Source organism: Anomalospiza imberbis, chromosome 3 (assembly GCF_031753505.1).
Source record: "Anomalospiza imberbis isolate Cuckoo-Finch-1a 21T00152 chromosome 3, ASM3175350v1, whole genome shotgun sequence".
In the NCBI taxonomy this organism is placed as follows: domain Eukaryota; kingdom Metazoa; phylum Chordata; class Aves; order Passeriformes; family Viduidae; genus Anomalospiza; species Anomalospiza imberbis.
In genome coordinates, this window is record NC_089683.1 from 51,477,863 (window position 1) to 51,495,868 (window position 18,006).

General features: G+C 39.3%; 1 protein-coding gene across 4 annotated transcripts in view; it reads left to right on the forward strand.

Moving 5' to 3' along the window:
- The window catches only part of PKIB (cAMP-dependent protein kinase inhibitor beta), a 53,186-nt gene that overhangs the window by 27,689 nt on the left and 7,491 nt on the right, over window positions 1-18,006 (forward strand). The window contains exon 1 of one of the 4 annotated variants that reach the window (XM_068184370.1): window positions 4,099-4,242. The exons of 2 other annotated variants lie outside the window; for them this stretch is intronic. The gene's annotated coding sequence lies outside the window, so the exon portion shown is untranslated. Of the gene's footprint in view, window positions 1-4,098; window positions 4,243-4,272; window positions 4,423-18,006 lie in introns of those variants that run through there. One more of the 4 variants, XM_068184369.1, reaches the window with a different exon arrangement.

Sequence of the window (18,006 nt, forward strand, 5' to 3'; positions counted from 1 at the left end):
CATTGGCAAAGAGAAATTCCAATAACCATTCCCCTAGGGAGATCAGAAAAACAAACTATTAGGTGTGGTGAGTCAACATAGCAGTAAAGAGAGGCAACTACAACTGTCCTGTCATCAGATCAGTAGGTCTGTGTTGTGATTGACCTCATTTACTTCCAGTTGCAAGAAGTAAAGAGTGGCAAAGCATCTTAGAGATGTCATAAGGTGCTTTACCACTCTTGTCCCCAAGGGAACAGAGTCTTGTTAAGGTCTTTTTAAGTCCTTTGTCAGTATTTTGATAATGTAATGTTGGCAATACAAGGAAAATGCTCCTTCAGAGAAACATTCAGCAGTTCTTTGCAGCATAATCAATGTTATTACTGTCAAATCTTACTTAAATAAATATACAATGTTTTGGTTTGATTTTGTTTTGGTTTTGCTCATGTTTGGTTTAACCCTTTCTAAAAGCTGTGTGCTTCTGACAGTTTTTAGCTTCCAGTTTTTAGCTAGGAGCTAATAGGAGAAAAGGAAAGGTAAGAATTCATGGCTTATGAGGAGAAAACAAGCACAGTTATTACAGTACTCAGCTGGAAATATGGAAGTTATGAATGTTGGTCTGATTCCAGGGACTCTTCTTGTATAAGAAATAGTCACTGCATAAATTACAGAAGCAGGTTTCTTTAGGTTACAAGAATAATATTTTTCCTTTGTATTTCAGGTGGTGGCCTGACAAATGCCAAGTCCTGACCCCCAAATTTTGTGACGTAGTTTTGGGGTTTTTTTTCACTCAATAAAAGCATTGCCTTAGAGATTAAAGTGTGAAGACTAGAGCAAAACTTGAGTTGCCATAAAAAAAAAGAATTTCAGTTACAATACTTCTGCACAGTGGAAAGTGCTATTGCTCAGCTTAATTTCTTCCCTGGGAATCAAAGCATTCACATAGGAGACAACAGCTCTAGGCAGTTTTTCTTCAAATTCCAAGGTATTCCTCTGTCCATGTTTTCAGAAGGAAGACTGAACCATGCATGGTGGTTTGAGGGAGTCATTGCAGAGGTGATGATTTCTTTATCAGCCGAAGTGAGCAGTGAATAGATGCAGCTGCTGCCTGGCAACCCAGAGCAAGGCAAAGTCTGTGATAGGTGGGATCCCTAGGCAGGCCCTTCTCCTAGGTGTTACCTGTTGGTTAGTTCCAGGTGGCTGTTCCTTCATATATGAAATCTGTAGGTTGAAGTAATTTTCTGAAGCATCCAGCTTGGGAGAAAAAATGTTGGCATCTAGTTCTGCAGTTTGGCTTCTTTGTACTTCGCAGATCTGCTACCTCAAGCAAAGGTGACAGAGCACCTGTCATATATAGACATGTTCTTGGCTGAAGAAAGAAGAAAATCATGATGCTGTGAAGAAAACCCAGATGCTGTGAAGAATTGTGGTGTATGAAATGAGAAAAAAAGGCACGATCAGTTCCAGGGACAGTAGTGGGCCTTCATCACGACAGTCCACAAAGAGGTTTTACTTTGCAAGTGACTACTTTCACTGAGCTGAGCCCCACATTTATTCACTTTGGACAAAGGTGTTGGTTTATTAGTTTTAGGATAACCCCCAACAGTTTCATATCCAGTGAAATTCAGAGAACTTCTTTTCATCCCTAGTTATCCCACCTTAATGGCTATGGCAAGAGCATTCAGAAATAAAAGAAATTGGATGACACATCTCCTCAGACATCAGTGTAGGGATGCCCACACCTAAAAATACAAAATAAATGCATGTTATAAATAAGCTGAAATGTCTTTATATGTGTCTCATAAACCTAAGAACATTCTGGACATCAATCCATTAATATGTTTCATGGTCTAATTTAGATTTCTTCAACAATTTCATACAAGATAGCTTGGTTGATGTTTAAAAAGACAACTGAGCTTCTCAAATGCACTAAATTCAAGTTCAGAATACTTTGTCTGTATGCTAGCAAATTAATAAATAGAACTTCTTACTGTGGAGAAAGTCAGCAAGTAAGAGTCTCAGAAGTATTATCTGAAAAATAAATTTCTTGAAATGCAAAAGTGGTCTCATAAATGATGACGTGCCAGGGTAGACTTTACACAACCCAAGTATGTTGTTTGGGAGACTGAAAGTACTCATTGCTGCAAGACCAACAAAGTTTATCTGAGTTTACAGCAAGTAACCTGTCCTTGCATATGTAATGGGCAAACTTTCATTAAAGCATCCTGCTGCATATTAGGAAGCTCTTAGATCATTATTTTATCTGGCACCAAGCCACTTACTAAACTTCAAAGTGTGAAAGTTTGGTTTCTAAGTCACAGTTTTGGAAGCTGCAGTAACAGTTCAGAAAAATCTAGCCTTTAGCTGGTAGAATCCCCGAAGAGCTGCAAAGATGTGTAATATACATGCTTTTGTTCTTCAAAATAGAATAGAGAGAACCCATCAACAGACCTTTTGTATGTGCGTGGTGTTTTCTTCCTCCCCTCAGCACTTAAGTACCTATAAACCAGCCAAAATCAATACACAAAATGTCAGATTTGAAAGGGCATGTGTGCAAAGAAGGCATTGTGGGCTAAGCATGTGGTTCAAAGCACCGACTGTACTAACAATTTGTCCAGTAATGTAGTAAAAACATGGGGTTTGGTCTTCAGGTGAGCAACAGATTTGGAACAAGACAGCATTTTAGCTTGAGATAACATTCACAATTTGATGCTTCCCTGCTAATACCAGGCATGATTTACTGAAGGGAAGACAACAGCTTGGGAAAAGGGCTAATGGTACTGTTAACCATTGCATTACCACCAGCTGGTACCAGGCATGATTTACTGAAGGGAAGACAACAGCTTGGGAAAAGGGCTAATGGTACTGTTAACCATTGCATTACCACCAGCTGGGCTTTGTGTGATTATCAGCTTGGTATCAGCTACATACCTTCTTTCTGCCACTGTAGAACAGGTAGTGTGACTCTGATAACATTTTATGTCTCCCTGTATTCACATTACTCTCTCCAGATCCTGGTTCTTAATTAAAAACCCATTCTTGCTTTGCCTTGCCAGCTACACTAAAATAAATGGAGCATATTTTGTAACTAGTGGCCAAAGAAAGGTACATCACTGAATTTTATTCTGGATGGTGTTAATTGAGCAAAACCAATAAAATAGGCATAGCTGATATGCACAAGAAGAAAACTAATTTTACAGAATGCTAAAAGCTTCAGGCAAGATTGTGGTTTTGCTGTAAATTTATGCTCTCTTTATTGTATTAGCTACAATTTTATTCAGCTTGGGTCTTCTGTGTTGGAAGAAACCCATTCAGTGGCAAATAAACCCCCTCCTCCCCCTCAGCCCCCCCATTTGTAGGTGACTGACCCTTGAAAAATGTCAGATGGAGCAATCTTGACTTGGTACAGAACATTGAATCATTTCCTCAACCAAGAAGTTAATTTTTCTTGATTATTTCTTTCCCTTTTTTTGCCCTGCTGACGTACATGGCTCACAAGATGTTTGTGGCTTCAAATTGCTGCAGCCTTTCTGATTTTTACAAGCACAGAGGCTTTTCCACTGGCAACTTGCTTCTCTTGTAGTTATGTGATGGCAGGTTATTTTTGTGGAGACAATGGAATTTGTATCTGCTGGCACAGCTTGAGCAGTGGCTCTCTTCTGTAGCTCATGCCGGCCCCTCTTGAAGCCATGCTGTGTGGCTGAAGGCATACCTGAACCATGAACATTAAGGTATTTAGCATTTTGAGGGGCAGAATTGTGCAGATTGCCAAGAAGTCTTGCTAAATAACCCCCCTCTTGCAGGCTTCTTGATTTTTCATCCAAATTAACTTACAGCTAATACAAAATCAGGCAAAGTGGTTATTGCCAGCTAGCTTTCTTGTCTGCTGTGAAACTCTCTGTATTTAGATGCTGAAATATGAACTCTGGTTTAGGTATTTGCTGAAATGTGTTGGCAAAGTAGTATTTATCTTAGAGCAGTGTGAAAGCAGTTTTTATGCCACAGTTATGTGTTCTCTGTTTGGATAGCAGGATGCTGCAGAACAGCCACAGCTTGTTGCTTACACGATGTCCAGGCAGCAGTTGCCACCTTTGGGGTGAACGTAACAGCACTGCTGGTGCAGAGAGATTTGCCTTCCATTATGAGAGGATGGAGAATTCCTTTAATGGCACTTAAGGAATTTAAGTTAAGTATTTACTTTTGTATCAGAAGTGCCCTGAATGAAAAGGCTGAAGTCCTGAAGTCCACCTGTATGGCATGCTCTCTGTATGTGAATTTGCAATCTGTTCATTTATTTTAAATGTATGCAAGTTTAACTTCCTTCTTGGCAGCAGTTCAGCTTTCCCTTGGTGTTTTGCTGTAGTCAGCTGAGAAGACAGACATTGAGATCACTTTCCAGTTGTTTCTGGGTGTTTCTGGTATTCATCAGCCTCTTTTTGCTGTCCTGTAAGTAGCTTTTTTCTTATGCTTTCATTTGCTGTATTATATTCTGTACCTCTTTTGAGCTGTTTTTAAAACATTTTAAAACAGGGTTTCATTAGCATCTGCCATTCCTAAAGAACTTTAGTTAATGAGCTATGCTTGTTTTCTTACTGCCTTTGAACAGACTAAGCAAACAGAGAAGTTCCCCTTTATTTAAATGTTCATAGCCTTGCCAGTGTTCTGCTGCTGGGCAGCAGAACTGTGGGGGTCATCTTTGTATTTCTAGGCTTTCCTTTGAAACACTAGAGCTGGCTTGTTGTTTGGTATAATAAATGTGGTTTGATTAAAAGCCAAAACCCTCCATATTATAAGTTAAAATTATGTTCTTGGCTGTGGCTATCAGTGTTTTAGGGCGTTCCCTGTTGAGAAGGTCAGAAATGAGTTCAGTTTTTGTGGGTGCATCTTTTCCTCCTTCAGAGGGGAAGAGGAATTCATTGAGTGAAACCATTTATTTGGCCCTTAAAATGCAGCCTGTCAGGTCAGACCTGCAGAGACATCTGTATCAGAGCCAGGTTTCTGGAGCTGTTTGTGACCATGAGGAGTTGGAGATGGAATGCTGGACACAAACAGCTCTGAACTGAGCAAGAATAGCTGGTTTTGCTTGTCCTTGGCCTTCACACAGTCATCAGAAATCTGACGGACTGCAGTTGAGGGAGAAGTACTGAAACTTCTCAGGCAGGAACAAATCTTGCTCTTACTTTTTTCCCCTCTATTAGCATACATCAACAATTTGTGGAAGGGTATCTGCAGGGATTTATTTTCTGACAGTGCTCTTCTATTCCTCCATTTCATTGAACAAAGCTGTAGTGGTTTGGTTGATGTTGTAGGGACCAGAATGTGACCCATGGTTTTAAAAAGAGACTAGTATACAGGTGCTGTTCAGTGAAAGGTTGTGCCTGTTCATCTGCAATCAAGAAAATGCAGAACTATTTCTGCACTTCTTTTAAGGAAAAACACAAGTTAGAAATACAACAAACCTTTCATCTGCTCATTTTGAAGTGAGACATAAAGATGTAGGAGAGAAGACCAGAGAAAAATGTTATCATGCCTGTAAGTTTCGGCAGCTCTTCAAGAACAAGAGGTCATCTGCAGAAAGAGTCCCTTGAAATCTCCCTATCTACAGTTTTCCACCCAGATTCATGCAAGGCTCTGGAGAGGAGATGTAGGCTCTACTCATCTCCTGAGTGAAGTTTAGAAAAAGATAATCTACCATGTCTAAGGATATGCACTCATTGGGAGACCATGACAAGCACCTTCATATTTTTGACCTTTTGAATATATAGGTCTTAATGCAGAACTAAATCCCAGTATGTGAAGCAAGGAGTAAATATTTTGAGTATTACAACATCAGCATAATCCCTCAATGATCTACAGTTGTCAGTATCACTTCCAGGCTTTCTTTAGAAATGTTCAACTCATACTTCCACAAAAAAAGCCCAAGAGACCCTCCTATGGAATTTCCCTTAAGGAATATACTTAAGTCTGTGTGTTTCTGGGAAAGACACATCTTTGCAGAGTATGTCCTCTAAAATGGTCTTGGTTCGTTTCAGTCTATCTAGAAACAGAAGTATCAGCTTGCAGGAGTCACTCAGTTATAATGCCTATCCATTTTTTGCCTCTTCTCTTTTTCTGTGCTTAATAAGATAAAATAGAAAAAAAATACTTCTGAGGAATCTGCATGGAAAATAAAAAAAATAAAAGAAGACTGATTAATTTACACTGTCAGGTGTCAGGCTGTAATATGATTATGCTGACAAAACTAAAAAAGGAAATGTTCTGAGCTCATAGGCATTTTAGGAGAGGTCATTAGCTTAGCAGATGGGAAAAATTTCTTTCTGAGCTTTCTGCAGTTCCTGAATTCACACATTACACAGGTAGGTACATGCTCTGACCAAATGCCGCGGAGGCTGCAAAACCCTAAGAGGAGTCTGCCAGGGGGCTGTTATTTCCAGTTAAACATAAAATCTGAAGGCTACAGAATGTCAGTGCTGAGTAGTAATCTTTATACAAAGGGAAATGGGTCATTTTGGGCTCCTCATCTCCCTGTAGCAGAGTGCCTTCAGTGAGGGATTGAAATGGCAGGTGTGAGTAACTCCAAATGGCAGATGTGACTCCCTGCTGCAGGTTGTGTTGCTCATTCTTGTGTCTTTCTGTGGGGAGATTCACCTGTGGTGCTGCCTGGAGAAGAGCCTTTGCAGGGATGGTGGAGACTTTTGCTGTGGTCCTTCTGTGGGGCAGGGTGGGAGAGGCTGGGTGAGGATGGGGATACTGGCACTTCCTGCATGGAGAGAGCATGTCTATGAGTGTGTGGATTTGCTGCTGAAGGACAGAGAAAGAGGAGAGAAGGCATTTGCTGAAAAGGGGAGGCAGGGCTGGTGCTGTCTCTTTCAGTGTAAGAGAAGGAGTTGAGGTGGAGGATGTCCTATCGCCTGCATGACCTCTGTGGCTGTCAGGGTTTGACTGTTTTTGTCTCAGTGCTGATGAGAGCCCAAAGGAAGAAACCTCCTCTGATAAAGCCAAGCAAGGTCTGGCATTTCCTTGCCTTCTAACCTTCTAGGAAATATGCTGTATCACTGGGGCTGTGTATGGGCTCTTTCCAGAGCAACAAAACCCAGTGAAGTTGTGTTTGTGGGCTTCCAGGGGTGAAACCACAACGTGAAAATTTCAGAGGGGTCACAGAACCTGGTGATTAAAGTAGTTGCCCTATCCATAGCAACACAGCTGACTGTCCTCCCACCCTGTGCTAGTCCCTGAATACTGGCAAGCAACTCTTCAGGAGCAGTCAGAGGTCTCTCTCTTGCCTGGACCTAGTAAAAAAGTTTGATTAAAATTGATGTGATTCAGGAATTACATGGTACCATCCCTGCACAGTGGAAGTGCAGATTCACCTTTTCCTCTAAGTTTTCCAGATGAAAATCCTATCTGCTCCAAAGGGAAGCAATGTTTGCTTAGACAATCTCCTTGCTTGTTGCTTCTGCTACTCTTGTGGAAGAATGGCATTGCTCTAACATGTCAAAATTAAACCCACCTCTCACTCAGAATATAGCAGCCTGAATGTTAAATTAAAACTAAACAGATGAGGAGAAATCAAGATGATTGTTAAAGTTTTAAATCCAAAGGATTCAATATGTGGAACTTCCACTTAATGTTATTTGTATGACAACAAGACTTGATTGCTTGTTTATATTTTGGTTTTCATTCCTTCACTTTCCTTAAGTCCATGAGAGCCCATGGGTCAATGGCCCATGCAGATGGAGAAAGTTAAAAAAATGTTCTGTGGATCATGGTATCCCAGCTAAAATACTTAGAATCATACTAAGTATTATAATACTTAGAATCATAGAATGGTTTGGTTTGGGAGGGATCTTCAGGGGTCATTTAGTCACACGCCCCTGCCAATGGCTGGGACACCAGCAACAAGATCAGGTTGTTCAGAGCCCCATCCAACCTGACCTTGAATGTTTTGAGTGATGGGGCATCCCCCATCTCTCTGGGAAACCTGTGCCAGGGTTTTTCCACCTGCTGTGAAAAAAATTCTTCCTTATGTCTAATCTAAATTGATCCTCCTCCTGTTTAAAACCATTATCTCTTGTCCTGTCACAACAGGCCCTGCTAAAAGTTTTTACTCTAGGCCCCCTTTCAGTACTGAAAGTCTGAGTATTTAATTCAAACAATTTATAAAATGCACACTTTAACCTTCTACTGTCATCTCTTAAATCATCCTATATGTACTGGTGATTTTCACAGCCTCCTTATCAATTGAGATATAAATACACCTTTTTTTGGTCCCTATTTAAAGCACTTAATCCAGGTGTTTCACTAGCAGGGCATGTTTACTGAAGGATCATTTACCAAAATAGAAAGGGTTCTTTGAAAGCCATTTGCCTTAATTAGAGATAATTTTAATTGAATTAATTTAAAATACATTAATTCAACTGTGTGGAAATGACCTGTCGGCCAGCCTCATATATACCTTGGAAAGGTCTGTTTGGTCCTTGTTATTGAAAAGCAGATAGGCTATAGTAATTGGAGGTAAGGATTTCCTTTTAGGGCTTAGATTTTCTGAGAGACAATAATTTTTCTTAATTGCCAAGTAATTTCGCTGAAACCATGAAATAATTTCCTCAACATATTTTAGTAGAATTTTGATTGAAATATATCTTCTTTTTTATGAAACTAGTCTATAACTGTGAAGCCCTAAGATAGGAAGGCTGGTTTAGTGTCCCAGGCTAAGGTAATTAGAGGGCAATAGGGATGATTCATACTTTTATAAAATAGAAGTATATTGAAAGGCTAAAGAAATTAAACCAAATTAATCCCATGTGTATTTTACTGACTTGTTTAGGCTTGTAACTACTATGCATTTTACCTATTAGACTTATTCTCCTAGGAAAAAGAGACACTCTGAAACAGCATGAAAGTCAGGGAGGTTTATAAATTGCTGTGATTGATGGTATCCTTTCAGCAGACATGCAGAGGAAACAAATAGAGTCATCTGAAAGTAAGAAGGGGGAAGCAAGTATAGTACTGCAGCTAAACCCTTCACCTGAAGTGTAAAATTAATCCAAAAGAAGTTCTAAGGAAAAAAATTCCTAATGCATATTTCGGATAATCATATGGCCTATTTGTTTCCTTCCTTACTCCTCAAGAGATTGTGGGATTGTGGATTTTTGATTTATGTAGTTTCTTTCATTGGTGATACTCTGGAGCAGTGCTTAGGTGGCTCATGTCAAGAAAATTTAACAATGAGATGCTCTCAAATACTTATGCCTCTATATTCCTTATTCTGTGGAAAAAGCTTTTCCCCCAGTCTGAACATTCTGGCAGGTATCCTATCCCCTGGAGATAACTCCAATCACCAAATCTGAATGGGCCAAATCTGACTCAGTGATCTGCTCTTGAATGTCAAAGCGCTGTTCCTAGTACTGTGTCCTGGCTGTGTTATCAAATTTCAGTGAAAGCAACACAAGCCTTGCTATTAGATGAAGTACTTGGGGAACTGCAGGGTCAAATTGTAAACCTGTGTTATCAGGAAATGTCTCAGTGAATTGTAATTGATTGATTTTTGTTTTGTTTTTTTTTTTTTTGCAATTTAAAGTCTGTTGTAAATATAATTGAGAAAGCCTTGTGAATCAAGGTCATTATTTAACTTAAATTATAAGCCTAAAAGAAGATGGATTTCTCAAATCTCAGTCTATTTTCTTGGTGAGTCACCATGAGAGGGGGCAAATTTTCCTAGCTGTAATTTCATCAAAATCAGTAAATAGGACCACTGCAAAGATTGAACAGGTAAACTGTGACATCAGTGAAATTCTATTAGAGTAAGCATGATGTATGCTGGAGAATGAAATGAAAATGAAGGATTATTCATTGAATATTGAATAAATACTGTTTCTGAGGCAAAAAAAAATATGCTAAAGCATAAATATAGTATAAATGGAACACACCAAGCAGTGAACTGAGGGTCCTCATTTAAAATGCAATTGTTGAAGACAGCACAGCAAAGTCATATAACTTCTCAATGTACCCGTATGTCCTATTGATTTTTCATCTTTGTGAATTGTAAAGTCACTGACATATCAAGGAGAGCAGTAGGAAACTTAAGTAACTCATTAAAGGCTGTTTCAGGGCACCAGGTTGACTTGCAGTTGGAGGTTAGCTCCATTTTCCTTGTCTTAGACTTCGCTTGCCAAATGGTTGTTTCCAGCCTGGGCGCACTTTAACAGTCACCAGATTAAGTCTGAAAAGCACAGTGTTCTATTCTCTGTTGGTTCATCTTCCCCTGAGGGCAAATTGAACCAGAATGATTTTGGAGAATTTTCCAGTACGTGTGGTGGTCTAAGGAATGTGATCAAGACAAAATTCTTAGAGAAATAAATTATCTTTTATTAGTTACAAAAATGTAATTGGAAAAACCTTTGAGTAGACCAGCAGAGATAGCTTTATAGAATTATCTTGCAATAGTTCACTTATATAAGCAAAATCAAAGACCTTTTACTGCCCTTGAACTGAGTTAATAAAATAATATTTTATTAACTATTTAAGCATTTACTGAATTGAGCAAATATGATTTTCTTTCCACCATCCTATTCAGTGAAGAATGGCAAATGAGGTATTTTGAATTGGACTTCCAGGCATATTCTTAGATAAGCCAGAAGAATAGTTCAGGAAGCCCAGATCATTTGTGGAGTATGAAGCACAACTGAAGTGAGAAATAGATGAATAATTATGGGGAAATAGTTATGCAGAGCTTCATGGCAAAAGCAAAGAGCACTGAGGCCCCAAGAACCCTGTTTGAGAGAAGTGTTGGGGTGATGTCTGCAAAATATCTGAGTGGCTCTCAGACTGATATTTGCTGAAGAGGGTGGTAGACATATTCCCATCAAGAATAAGCACTACTTAAATAGCTGAAGTTATCAACTGCTTTACCTGTCAGGCTGGTGCTTAAGGAAGCAAACAGAATAATAAAAAACTTGGAGTGTTAGATTTACAGACTTGCTTATGACAAAGCAAGCAGGTTTCTTGCAGCTTTCCATGGTAAAGAAAATGAAATTAGCCTTTATTAGTATGTTAGTACTTCTACTACTCAATAAAGATTTAAGCTTACTTTGTTTTAAATGCTGTTTCCAGTCCTTTATGATTAAGTAGCAATTTAATTCTAAGTTTCATTTCATTTTTGTTGGTTTGGTTTGTGTTGGGACTTCTGCTGTGGTTTTTTGTTTTGGTTTTTGTTTGTTTGTTTGTTTGTTTGTTTTTATTAGAACAGACTGCTATGAATAATTCTTGTTCTGGAAATCATGACTCCACCTTGTGTGTACTTGCATTATGAAACCAGAAGACAGAAATTAAAAACTTAAATAGGAAGGTTTTACTCAAGGAGAAAATGGTGCATGGATTTGGTTGGGCTTTAGCTTTTCTAAAGTGTTCATCAGACATAAGCTATATCATTACAAGATAGAGAGTATCCTCTTCTATGCTCAGGCGAAGAAAAGCTGGGGGATGTGACTGCAAAACTGGCTAAAAACCCAAGTATTTCCACATCAGTCAGGTGAAACTTAGATGAGCAGGGAAGTAGTCCATGAAGAGGATGGGATGGTCTCCTGGTCTGATCCAGGCTAAAAAAATACAGCTTGTAGGTGTGAAGAAGGAATAATCATAAAATAAAGTAAAATTAATCTGGCTTTATATATAATTATAGAATGTTACCTGACTGTGACAAAATAAAATGTCAGCTTTTATTTGCATAGCTAAATCAATAAAGTACTTCTAAGAACTTGTCTTTGCTTTTTAATGGAGATGGTCTCAGTCCCATGCTTTGAAGGCTTAGGAGCTTAGCAAGGTGCCTCCAGCTATTCACACTGCAGTTCCTGCTTGCTGCCGGACTGTTATCGCCCGACTGCTGAATGGAAAGAAGCACAAGCTTCTGTGCCTCACCAGTTTCATAATGGAAAGGTAACCCTTTCATCAAACCCACTTCTACCTCCAAGGGACACTCTGGAGAGCTTAATATGAAATAAAAAGGGACTTATAGGTTGCTGCCTGCAGGGTAAAGAAAATGCATTTCTGTGCAGAAGATCTTATTGGAGCTGCTTGTTCTTTTGAGGGCTCCTAACAATATCAGTCTGTAAAGGCTGTCACAAATACTACATATTTGGTGGCCAAGGTGTTGTAGCACGTGTCATATTAACACAATAATTTATCCCCCTTAAAAAAAAAACTGAAAAGAAATACCCTTGATGTAGTAAACATTTTTTTTTAAGTTAAAAAACTAAACAAACCTGTTATACTGTTATCTAACTTGTCTGCTGCTAAGTGTAGGGTCTCCATTGTGCCCATCTCTCTGCTCATCCTGCACCAGAGCTGGTCTCCTGCAGTGTTCCCCAGAACTGATGAAGCCTCTTACTCCCATCTTGCTTGCCTTCCAAAGAAACTCCTCACTACTGATTTTGTTCCTCTTCCTCAGTAAGGTTCCAGAGCTCTTCTTTCTTCCTGTGTCCCTTTAGCTTCCCTTGTCATTTTTTTTTTTGTCTCACACAGACCCTCAGGTAATCTCTCTTCTCTACGCAGAAGCACAGTTACAGCTCCCTGTGGTTTTTACTTCTCTGTCAGCCTTCTGCTCCCAGCTTCCAACCCTTTGTGCGCACATGTTGCTACCAAGAAATTCCTCTTGCTCCACAACTCCTCTTCCATAAGCACTTCCACAAGGACTTCCCTTCCTGGGAACATACTGTATGTACAGATACACTCGGATTCACTGAGCCTGATGGAAACATCCGTCATTCATGTCAATAAGATCTCAAGGAGATTTGGGCCTTCCCCAGCGAGAGACTTTGGGCACATGGTCATGTTGGTTACGTGCATGGGATTGTTCCATTCTCATATATCTGCTAAATTATAAATTCTTCTTCTTACAAAAGCATTTTACATTTCACTGGGCTGATTCCTTTACTGAAGTGCATTATGTAAGTGGACTCCAGTATGCCTCAAGTTCTTTGCTTGCCTCAGTTTTCCCAGTGGTTTTGTCAGAATAGTTTTCTTCCACAGAGCTGGCAAGTAAAGAGCCAAATCCCTCGCTGCTTCTAATGAAGAATACAGATTGATGTACATATGCTGGTTCATGTAGAAGACTTGTTGTGTTACAGAAGTGTTTGTGGGATGTGGGGGTAGCAGATATCAAGGCAGAGGGGAAAACTTACTTGATGTTTCCCTGAGGAATTCCCAGTTGAATGGCTGAGGAGAAAGGAGATTGAAGAGGTTGGGGGATACTCATTTCCTTGTGTGCCTTTGACAGTGGAAATGATCATAAATAAAATTGAGCTGCAATGTTGTAGTTGCAGGGACTCAGCAAAGCAAGATTAGCTGTAAAAATTATTTCTAATTCCAAAATTATTTCTCATACATATTCCTGAAAGTGAGCAAAATTATCTTGAATTTCAGGCCAGATGCAGATTCTAAGACAGGATTTAGCAGGTTGGAACTGTGTGGCTGAACTCAGAAAGTGATATGTGCATTTGCAACAGGAAATGAAACCTCAGTGGGGATGAATGGACAAAATATAAGACGAAGAATTAGGTTGGTCAGTTGATTTGTTACTACTGAGCTTAATTTCTCATTCCATAGTAGGGGATGTGTTTGATTTCTTTCCAGCATGGCTGATGAGTTAGAATTGAACTGTGTTTCCCATTAAGTTGACTAACATTTATTTCTCATTGCTCTTGGTCACTCACAGCCATTAGGAAAGTGACATGCTTGGTTGCCTGGTATTGACTGCCTTCAGCTAATGTCACTTCATTTATTAATCACTGCAGGTAACTTCTGATTCAGTTGTCAGTATCATGACCCCTTCTCCTGTCTCCCTTATTTTCTTTCACAAAGAGAAAATTGTGCCATTATTTAGAACTGCTATTCATTCTGTAATATGTTCTCCTGTGCAACAGAGCACTCTGCATACTCCGGGGTCAGACACCGCTCACAGTCAAGCTTTCTCCTCTGTATGGTTGAACTGTACCATTGGTATCTGCACATTCTCCGGAAGCTTAAAGGCAGCAGGATCAATCTTATGTTGCTTTTTTTCCCCACTTGTCTTTCCCATTAGTATAATACTGGCTTTATGGAAGTGATCAGAAAATTTAACTGAAAGTTTCTAAGTTCTATTCTGAGGAAAAAACAGTCCTACAGCTTTGACTTAAGTTTCTCAGATTCTGTGTCCTAAAATGATAGACTTCTGAACAAAAGGATCAAGATCTTGGGCATTCATTCAGTGCTTCTGAGAGCAGGAATTGGAGGAATGGTCCCAGTCTGACCATTTTGGTATTAAGAAGATTATGTATGGAAGCCGTTTTTACTCTTGATAAGGATGTTGCTTCTTGTGCAAGAGTGTAGAGGAGGTCATGTACCCAGAGCAGAAGTAACATACAAGACCTTCTGTGGCAAGCACATTTCTCTCTCTCTCAGGATTTTTATAAAGGTGCACAGAGAGAAGTGAAAGAGAAAACAATTTCTATTTCTGCTCCTTGTTTTTCTCTTGTGGAATGTGTTTGGAGAATTGTTTACCTAGAGCGAATGCCTGGTTGGATCACGGTGGATTGTTTGGGCCTGGTGGCCAATGAGATCCACCTGTGTCTGGACTCTCGAGAACAGGGTCACGAGTTGTGAGTTAGTGAGATATGATAGTTAGAGAAAGTAGCATGTAGTTTTTAGTATCCTCTTTTATATAGTATATTAATGTATCATAGCATAATTATAATAAAGAAATCATTCAGCCTTCTGAAATAAGTCAGACATCATCATTCTTCCCATTGGATTTGCCGACATCTACAACCTTTGTGTAAAATATCTGTACAGCTGTGTACACTGCAAAGATCCAAAAGGGAAAACCTGTTATACAATATACCAAACTTTCAAATATCATCCCAAAAATTTCACGTGTTATATGGGCTGTAACAGATAGACTGAAACAGATGTAGAAGGACATGCTTCTTCACTGTAGATTTACTGAGATGGGATATAAGTAGTTTCCCTGCATAGGAAAACAAAAATTTTTTCTGAAAACTTTTTTTTAGAAAAGGCAACACTGTTGGTACAGGAAACCCAAATCATCTTTCTAATGTGATATAATAAAAAGTACTCTTTTTTTCTAGTTTAGTGATACATTAAAAAACCTGGAAAGTAAGAAATTTAATTCTTTTTCATTAGTGGATCACTTCTAACATTCATATAGCTAGCTATATTGCTTCTGCATACTCAGAAACGTGTGATTTCTTGTCCTAACCCCTAAACAAAATCAAGACCCCTGTGTTTGGAGATACAAATACAAAACGGTGTATTGGTGAAGAACACTTGCTTATCTTTCTGTGTGCTTCCCAGCAGTAGGATTGCCAGAGTGTAACAAATGCTTCTGATGTAAAAAAAAATGTGTAAGAGAAATTTTTCTCACAAAATTTATGCAAGTGCCCAGGTTACTGTTAGTCATCATCATAATCTCTAGGCTGTCTTCCTTAAAAGCATGGATGTTCCTAGGTTTTTCTTTTCTGTGGTCCAGAAATGCCTCAGGATAAAGCATAGTGATTGCGTGAGCATGTATAATGAGAATGTTCCTATTTTGAGACCTTTGGTAAGAGGAGACAAAGACATGAGGATGCAGCTGCAGCAGAAGTGGATGTGAAAGCGTGGCAACTGCATAGCAAGAGGACATGGTTTTCATCTCAGTTGCACAGTAAGAAGCACTTCAATATGTTTTCTGTTCTCCTTACTTAGAAAGTTTTGAATCTACAGGCTTCTGTGGTAGAGGTACATGGAGAACACTCATTAAAAGTAAATAAAGACAAACTAAACACCACTTGAAGAACTAAAGTTTTTTTCTGAATATATTAAGATGCTGAAATGCATATTACAATAATAGACCTGCAAGACACAGAATCAGTCAGTCTGGTTCTGAAAGTACTACTCAGCTATTGAATTTTTCATCTGTTTTGTGAGAGGATTTCATGCTTTCCAGTTTGTTTCTGCTAAAGGGCATTCAGAACAAACAGTGTTTGGGAAATGTAGCTTTCTCTGACAGCACAGGCAGAGACTATTCATACGTTTTTGACAAAAGTGCCTGAATAGCAAGGAGCGATGTGTTTGGTCTTTCAGGCTTCTGCATGGAGTGGAGTTGCCAATGTTGGGAACCTTTTGATATTTATTGAGGAATAGTTTGTCCTTCCAAGCAGAACAAATCTGGTGTTTTGTCTGTGTTAGACAATAGAAAGATCAGAAGCAAAATTAGGTTTCACAAATAGTTAAGGTGGTGATTTATCTATTTTCTAACAGATAAGAGTGAAGAAGTGACAACACTGACATTAAATGTGGACTGTGGCACCTGCTACAACTGAGCACCTTGAAGCATTATTTCCCTTGATTCTCAACACAAATTGTTTCAGAAGAATTATTTGTTCTTTTCCTGTCATTTATTTAAAGATATTCTCACCAGACTCTGTGACTCATTTTCCCCCAAAGGGATGGCTATGCTGTCAGCAAAAGAAGACTCAAAGATTAACAAACTAGCTGTCTTTTACAGAAAATGCCATTGGTAGTTTACTTGCCATTGTTTTGTCTGGGGACACTTACCTGAATATCTGATAGATCATTAAATGAGTTTTGCTTTTGACTGTAGTCAGTTTTCACAAGCAGAACGTTTCCTTCCCCCATGCACACCTGAGTTGTCTGTTGTGCACTCTGGGTGATCCTGCAGGCATGTCAGAGGCATATATGAGAGGATTAATCTAATACTACCAAAACCTACTTAACACTGTCTTGGCCCAGTACTGAGCTGCAAAGTTAGTCCTGGTGATGGAGTGCTAGATGGGCTGCTAGCCATAGCCTTCAGTCTCTTAGCTGGTAGGTGAGCCCTTCTGGCACATGCACCTGCCTTCTGGGACATGCACCTGCCTTCTGGGACATGCACTATTGACCCTCTGCAGAAAGCCTCCATCCCTGCCCAACTCTTCTTCTCCACCCAATCGCCTTATACTTTTGGGTGGACTGGGCTTTTGCTGTGGCAAAAAGGGAACTGGGGTAGTACAGAGCTTTGTGATTTGGCAATGTGGCACTGTACTTTTGGAACTGTGCTCCATTAGTCTGCTGAGCAGTCACACAGGAGAGAAATGACAGCAGTAATTTGGAAACTCAGAAGCAACTGCAAACAGGCATTGGCAACATGTGAGTATCTTTATCTTGGATAAGGCTAGAGAAAAATGTGTTCAGTGAAGTGGAAGAAGATGTTGGCAGCAGGAGGAGGAGGAGTGGATTTGAGAAAAATAGATGCTGTGCACATTGTAATTATTGTTTACTCTGTGAAGAGGCATGAATAATACTAAGCTTAACAGATGCAAGGAGATGCCAGAAAGGTAGATATTTTCCAATGAATGTGTTAAAAAATGTAAAAGTAGAAACAGATGAAGAGTAGAGAAACTCTGTATCCTTACTTGGATGTAGGCCTTTGTGGCAGTAGCTCTCTGGCCAAAGAGAGCAGGCACAGACTTTCCCAGGCATGTTCCCAGGGAAGGCTGTGAGAAGATCAGAGAAAAGAATGAGAAACAATTCTTATCTCCACTTGCTGTTGCACTTGCTGTTGTGCACATGTGGAATGTGTCATGGAGATTTGTTTACCAAAGGGTGATTTCTTAATTGGACACTGGATGGTGTTTGAATGGATTGACCAATTAGGTCAAAGCTGTATCGGACTGGCTGTAAGAGTTACTTAGTTTCTTAATAAGTATAGTATAATATAGTATAAGATGAGTATAGATAGTATAATAAAGCAATTTATCAGCCTTCTGCAATCATGGAGTCAATGCTAATTATTACCCGGCTGGGGGCCTGTGACGACAGGCCTTAGAAAATACTGATAAAAGAGAGCCTTAGAATAAAATTGAAGAAATCCCATAGAACATTAATGAACAAAATGGCATTTCTCTCAAGTACAGCTGCAAGCTACTTTGAATAATGTCTGTCATATGTTGGGAATTGAGCTTAAGTTTTGGGTTATATGGACCTGTAAATGGACTT